Source organism: Capsicum annuum, chromosome 7 (genome assembly GCF_002878395.1).
Source record: "Capsicum annuum cultivar UCD-10X-F1 chromosome 7, UCD10Xv1.1, whole genome shotgun sequence".
Taxonomy (NCBI): Eukaryota; Viridiplantae; Streptophyta; class Magnoliopsida; order Solanales; family Solanaceae; genus Capsicum; species Capsicum annuum.
In genome coordinates, this window is record NC_061117.1 from 178,444,450 (window position 1) to 178,451,801 (window position 7,352).

General features: G+C 27.0%; 1 long non-coding RNA gene across 1 annotated transcript; it reads left to right on the forward strand.

Moving 5' to 3' along the window:
- Positions 1–2,793: 2,793 nt before the first annotated feature.
- LOC107877192 lies at positions 2,794–7,125 on the forward strand. Its single transcript, XR_001676234.2, has 2 exons — positions 2,794–3,208; positions 6,930–7,125. It is a non-coding gene; the product is annotated as an uncharacterized LOC107877192 (long non-coding RNA).
- Positions 7,126–7,352: the final 227 nt, after the last annotated feature.

Sequence of the window (7,352 nt, forward strand, 5' to 3'; positions counted from 1 at the left end):
ATTATCCCTAATTAATTATTATATGTCATCTGCATATAAGAAAATTAATTGTATTTAATAAAAAAAGATAAAATAGATATAAAAAAATAAATCAAATATTGACGTTTTAAATTAATTTTACATTTTATATGAGACCTACTTAAATTTTTTTCAAGTGTATTTTTATAGCGATTTTGTTGTATCACTTCTAATTAGTTATTATGAGTCATTTAAGATATGTCTTCCTCGCTATTTCAATTGTGATATTTGGCTGACTCTAAAAATTATATTAGTGTCGCTTAAATTGGAATAAAAAAATATTATAAATCACAATAATTAAAAACTTAAATTATTTTTAAAATATAATTGACTATCAATGCCACAAAAGTTTGAACAAGAAGAGTATTATAGATTATAATAGCTAACAACTTAAAATGTTAAATTACAATGCCAAAAAAGTATTATAAGTTACAATAGCTAATAGCTTAAAAAATCTAAAACCTATTAAAATAAAATTTATTATCTAAATTTTAATTTAATTATTTTTTTAGCTTTAAATTGTTATATATATATATATATATATATATATATATTTGAAAATTGTGTAAAAATATTATAAATTATAATAATTAATAATTTTAATTATTTGGAGACACATAAAAAATTTCATGTTGGTATACATTATTTGAAAATTTCATGAAAAATAATATAAATAACAATAATTATCAATATAAAATATTTGAAAGATGCAGCAAAAAATTTCTTAGACTTTTCAGATTCTATCGAGGTCATATTATTTGCGATAGAGCAATATTACTTGAAAATTACGTAGAAAGTTGCATAAATTCAAATCAAAAGATGTCACCTTAATTAATTATTCTTATTATTACTATTATTACATTTATGTCCAACTTATTTCAAATTTATTATTGGTAATTTTTATATAATATTTTTTATGTGATATACTCATATATGAAACTAGTGTGGAAAAAGGAGGATGAAATAGTCGATACAATTTTAGACAAATTGATGTCAATTTTTTTTCAAAATTAAAACTCTATTTTAGCCTTTTTATTAAAATTCTTTTAATCTCAACCGTAGATCAAATTTGATCCAACGGCTGAGATCAAACCTCTCTCTTCCCTTTTTAATCCATCCCTAACCCTAATCCGCTGGAAAATTTTACCATGGGTGAGATACAACCAACACTTGTTGTGTGAAGCACCTTTTATTTATTGACAAGTGTTTTTATGGGCCCAATTGTGTCAGAAAATGTCCTCGTCTCCTCATATTTCGTTCTATTAATTTCCTTCACTATTTTGGCTATTTCTTTTTCTTCTAATCACTTTACTTCTCTATGCATCTTTCTTTGTCTTTTTTTTGGTTTGGTTAAATAGTTTTTCCAGCTAGTTTGTTTTTCCACATTTTTTGCTTTTATCTATTTAAAACAATATTGTTGCTCTCTCAATTTTATTTTATTTGGGCCACTAAAATAATTTTTCTTATAATTTCTGTATTTTAACAAATAAAAAGTTAATGTTATTTCTTAGTATTTATCAATAATAAATATATAAAATATTAGTAATTAAATTTAAATTTTCAAATTATAATTAATAAGATTAATTTGGTAAAATAAACTTCTAATATAAACACAATTTAATTTATTTATAAAAATAAACTTATAAAAAAATTGTGAAACATCGTCATGCGTTATTAAATGGTAAAAGGATACTCTATAACACTTTTTAAAACAATAGCCAAAGTTTGAAAACTTTCCAAAAAGTGGTCAGTCAAATATACTATTTTCGCTTTATAGCCTTTTCCTAATTTGGATCATTTTGGCCTACGGAGTCCATATACAGTTCATAAACAATAGTGATACAGTTTATATACAATACTGATACAGTATTCAACTTGAGCAATTCGGCCCTTTTAAAAATATTTCAATTTTAGTTTTTTGCTAAAAAAATTTTAACTGATCAAATGTTTTGCTTTTTTTATTATTATTTAGAAATAATAATTAAAGTACATAAAAATAATATAACTGTTAAATAGAATATGTATCTATATAAGATATATGTATAGAAATTGTATAGTTCTATCAAATATGTATATGTATAAAATATATATAAAAAATATATAGAAAGTGTATGAAAATTATATAATTATTGTATAAAATGTATAAAATAATTGTACAGTTATTGTATAAATTATGTATCGAAACTGTATAATTTTTGTATAGAATATTTATATGTATAAGATATATATATATATATATATATAGAAACTGTATAGAAGGTGTGTAGAAACGGTATAGAACAAGCCACTTGAAAAAGCTAGAAAGTGAAATTTAAATTCCATGGCCATTTTCATGAAAATAGTTTAATTTGAAGTGTCGTTCCCGTTCTTTCCCCTTATTAAATTACACAAATATTTAAAGTTTATGGACAAAGCATGAATTTTTCTTTAATTATCATTAAGTTGAATCTATTGACAAAAGTCACAAATTTTTTAAATTTTATTTTTGTTTATTTAAATTTAGTATTTTTTTTTTGAGAATGTTATATCGAAAGTTTTCGATCAAAATTTTTTTCAATTTTTTGATATTGAAAAGTTTAGCTATTAAAAGCTTATGTAATTATTTGATTACGATAGTAGTATTAAAAATATTATTTATATATTTACTTGTTAAAATAAAAAATAAATAAAAGTTTATTTTCAACTAACCAAATAAAATAAAACTAAGGAAGTAATAAAATTGATAAATCCAGAAAATGTGGGGAAAAAAAGAAGAAGAGGGAAGAGTAAGGAAGAAAGACAAATAAAAAGCAAACGAAAAAAATGTGATGAGTCCACAGAACATTATATTACCAATTAAAAAATTCCTCGCACAACTAGTCATAGTTGCACCTCGTCCATGTTAAAATTTTCCTAATCCATTCAACATTAGCCGCCTCTCTCTCTCTGCTCTCCCTTCTCTCTAAAACAAAATTGCTACCGCCGCCTTCTACTGGCGCCGCTGCCACCACCTCCCTCCGTTCTCCTTCTAGCCGCCGTCAAAACCATCTCCCTTCATCTCCTCCATGAACCAAATTGTTGCAGCCAATCGCTGCCTTCCACCGGAGAAACAACAGCAGCCTGAAAAGATGTCAGCGCCGCTGCATCTTCCCTACCAGCCGACCAGCACGCATAAGCCCACAACACCCGCTTGCTTTCGTGTTAATTTTAGGTTGTATTCTACTCCTTTGTTTCTTCTTTTTCTAACACATTTTGTGATCTTTGTTTCTTCTTCTTTTAACATATTTTGTGATCTGAATTTGACGAAATTCTATTGAAATATTTTGATACACATGTGGGTTCGAATGCTTCCTTACTACTAGATACACACATTGTATGCCAATTAGTGATAGATTCTAGATTCAAATTGTTTCAATTTGACTTTTTACCCTGAATTTGTTTTAGTTCTAAAATTATGACTTCAATTTTAATATTTGTTGAAATTTTAGTAAGTTTTCACATGTAAAAATTTATTCTGAACATAAAAAAATTACTAAGTTTAGATGAATATATTAATTTAGAAAGAGCTTGAGTTGTCAGTTGTCTCTAATAATGACAGAGTTCTTTAGAGTATTACTCTCAGTTGATTCAGTGACTAGAAACAATGACACTAAGTGCAGCAAAATAATTGGAAATATGTAGGATGTGAACAAACCAAATATATATACACAGATAGGCATGCGCAGTTGAGCACAGATGAATGCATTATAGATGCATATTTTGAAGAGAGACATGAGGGGTGGGGGTGGGGGGGGAGAGAGGGGCTAGTGAACAGTATCTTAAACTAGCGAATTTAAAATTTATAAATTTTTATGTCAATCTTAAATTAATATTTCAACAAGAATTAAGTTATTATCAAATATTTAGAGAGAGAGAAAAAATATGTGCAAAGATTACTAGGCTCAAGTGAATTCATTCCAACTTCAGAGAAAAAGAAATATGTGCAAAGATTACTAGGCTCAAGTGAATTCATTCCAACTTCTAAATCTGTCCCCAAATATAATACTCCTCCGATCCGTTTGATTTTGATTTGACACCTGAAATGTGAAATTATGACTGAACATGGTTAGGTTTAGTCACTTGAAATGTGAATTAGAGAGTTGAAAAAAGTTAAGTGTAGTGTTTTGAAATGTGTACTAGTGACTTCAAAATGATCAAGTATAGTCACTTGAGAAATAGATTAGTGATTTGAAAATGGTTTAGTGTAGTTACTTGAAAGGTGAACTTGTGTTTTGAAATTAGTAAAGTGCAATCACTTGAAAAATGTGAATTCATGACTTGAAAATGATTTAGGGTTGACACTTGTGAATTCATGACCTGAACATGGTTAGGTTTAGTCACTTGAAATGTGAATTAGAGAGTTGAAAATGGTTAAGTATAGTATTTTGAAAATGGTTTAGTATAGTGACTTGAAATGTCAATTAGCTATCTGAAAATGGTTTGATTGTAGTGACTTGAAATGTGAATAAGTTATTTCAAAATTATTAAGTGTAGTGACTTGAAAATGGTTTAGTGTAGTTACTTGAAATCGCAAACTTGTGACTTAAAAATGGTTAAGTATAGTTACTTGAAATTGTGAACTAGTGATTTGAAAATGGTTAAGTGTAGTTACTAGAAATGTGAATTAGTTATTTGAAAATGATTAAGTGTAGTGACTTGAAATGTTAATTACTTATTTGAAAATGGTTAAGTGTAGTGACTTGAAATGTCTACTAGTTATTTGAAAATGATTAAGTCACAAAATGGTTAAGTGTAGTGACTTGAAATGTCTACTAGTTATTTGAAAATGATTAAGTGTAGTGACTTGAAATATGTACTAGTGACTTGAAAATGGTTAAGTGTAGTTACTTCAAAATGGTTAAGTATAGTGACTTGAAATGTCAATTAGCTATTTGAAAATGGTTTGAGTGTGGTGACTTGAAATGTGAATAAGTTATTTGAAAGTGGTTAAGTGTAGTGACTTGAAATGAATGATTTAGTGTAGTAACTTGAAAATGATTAAGTATAATTTTTTGAAATGTGAAGTAGTTACTTGAAAATGGTTTAAGTATAGTAACATGAAATTTGAATTAGTTATTTGAAAATGGTTAAGTGTAGTGACTTGAAATGTGAATTAGTTATTTGAAAATGGTTAAGTATAGTGACTTGAAATGTCAATTAGCTATTTGAAAGTGGTTTGAGTGTAGTGACTTGAAATGTGAATAAGTTATTTGAAAGTGGTTAAATGTAGTGACTTGAAATGAATGATTTAATGTAGTGACTTGAAAATGATTAAGTATAGTTTTTTGAAATGTGAAGTAATTACTTGAAAATGGTTTAAGTATAGTAACTTGAATGTGAATTAATTATTTGAAAATGGTAAAGTGTAGTGACTTGAAATGTGAATTAGTTATTTGAAAATGGTTAAGTGTAGGGACTTGAAATGTCTTCTAGTTATTTGAAAATGATTAAGTGTAGTGACTTGAAATGTCTTCTAGTTATTTGAAAATGATTAATTGTAGTGACTTGAAAATGGTCAAGTGTAGTTACTTCAAAATGGTTAAGTATAGGAACTTGAAATGTGGACTTGTGTTTTGAATTTAGTTAAGTGTGGTCACTTGAGAAGTGAGTTGGTGACTTGAAAATGCATAAGTGTAGGTACTTGAAATGTGGACTTGTGAATAAGTACTTGAAAATATTTAAGTGTAGGTACTTGAAATGTGGACTTGGTGTTTTCAATTTAGTTAAGTGTGGTTACTTGAGAAGTGCATTAGTGAGTTTAAAATGTTTAAGTGTAGTTACTTGAAAGGTGGACTTGTGTTTTGAATATAGTTAAGTGTGGTCATTTGAGAAGTGAGTTAGTGACTTGAAAATGTTTAGGTGTAGGTACTTGAAATGTGAACTTTTCATTTTGAATTAAGTTTAGTTTGGTAACTTCTGAAGTGAATTAGTGACTTGAAAATGTTTAGGTGTAGGTACTAGAAATGTGAACTTTTCATTTTGAATTTAGTTTAGTTACGTAACTTGTGAAGTGACTTAGTGACTTGAAATGTGAACTTTTTATTTTGAATTTAGTTTAGTTTGGTATTGTGAAGTGAATGGGTGACTTGAAATGTGAACTTTTCATTTTAAATTTAATTTAGTTTGGTAAATTGTGAAGTGACTTAGTGACTTGAAAATGTTTAGGTGTAGGTACTTGAAATGTGAACTTTTCATTTTGCATTTAATTTAGTTTGGTAACTTGTGAAGTGAATTAGTGACTTGAAATGTTTAGGTGTAGGTACTTGAAATGTGAACTTTTCATTTTGAATTTAGTTTAGTTTGTTAACTTGTGAAGTGCCTTAATTAATGACTTTTGTTTTGAATTTAGGTACTTGAAATGTGAACTTGTGTTTTGATTTTAGTAAAGTGTGCTCACTTGAGAAGTGAATTAGTGATTTGAAAATGTATAAGTGTAGGTACTTGAAATGTGGACTTTTCATTTTGAATTAAGTTTAGTTTGATAATTTGTGAAGTGAATTGGTGACTTGAAAATGTTTAGGTGTAGGTACTTGAAATGTGTACTTTTCATTTTGAATTTAGTTTAGTTACGTAACTTGTGAAGTGACTTAGTGACTTGAAATGTCTAAGTGTAGTTACTTGAATTATGAATTAGTGACTTTTGTTTTGAATTTAGATACTTGAAATGTGAACTTGCGTTTTGATTTTAGTAAAGTGTGGTCACTTGAAAAGTGAATTAGTGAATTCAAAATGTTTAAGGGTAGGTACTTGAAGCGTGAATTTTTCATTTTGAATTTAGTTTAGTTTGGTAACTTGTGTAGTGAATTAATGATTTGAAAATGTTTAGGTGTAGGTATTTGAAATGTGAACTTTTATGACTTGAACTAATTACTTGAATATAATTGATTGTGTAGATAGAACCTGATTATAGGTGGATATATCAACGAAATATTGATAATAGAATGAGTGAGACTGAGAATGAAGATGCGGATGATGAGTTATATTTTTTAGTCTTTTGTATGTTTTACAGTTTGGATTTGGAACCTCGATAAATTTTGTAAATAATTTGATTTTTAATGTTAGTATTCTTATGGTGGTTGGTTGATTGTATATTAAATGATTGGTGGGGGGTGCATTGTAAATAATTTGATTTGATTTTTAATGTTTGTAAATGATTGATGAGCTGTATTGTAAATAATTTGATTTTTAATGTTTGTATATTGAAAATTTTGAATATTTTTTTACAAAATTATTAGAAAAAACGACAGCATGTAGTAGTTTTTTCTGAAAATTTTTCAAAAAATCGACCACATGTGTTTGGTTTTTAAAAATATTTT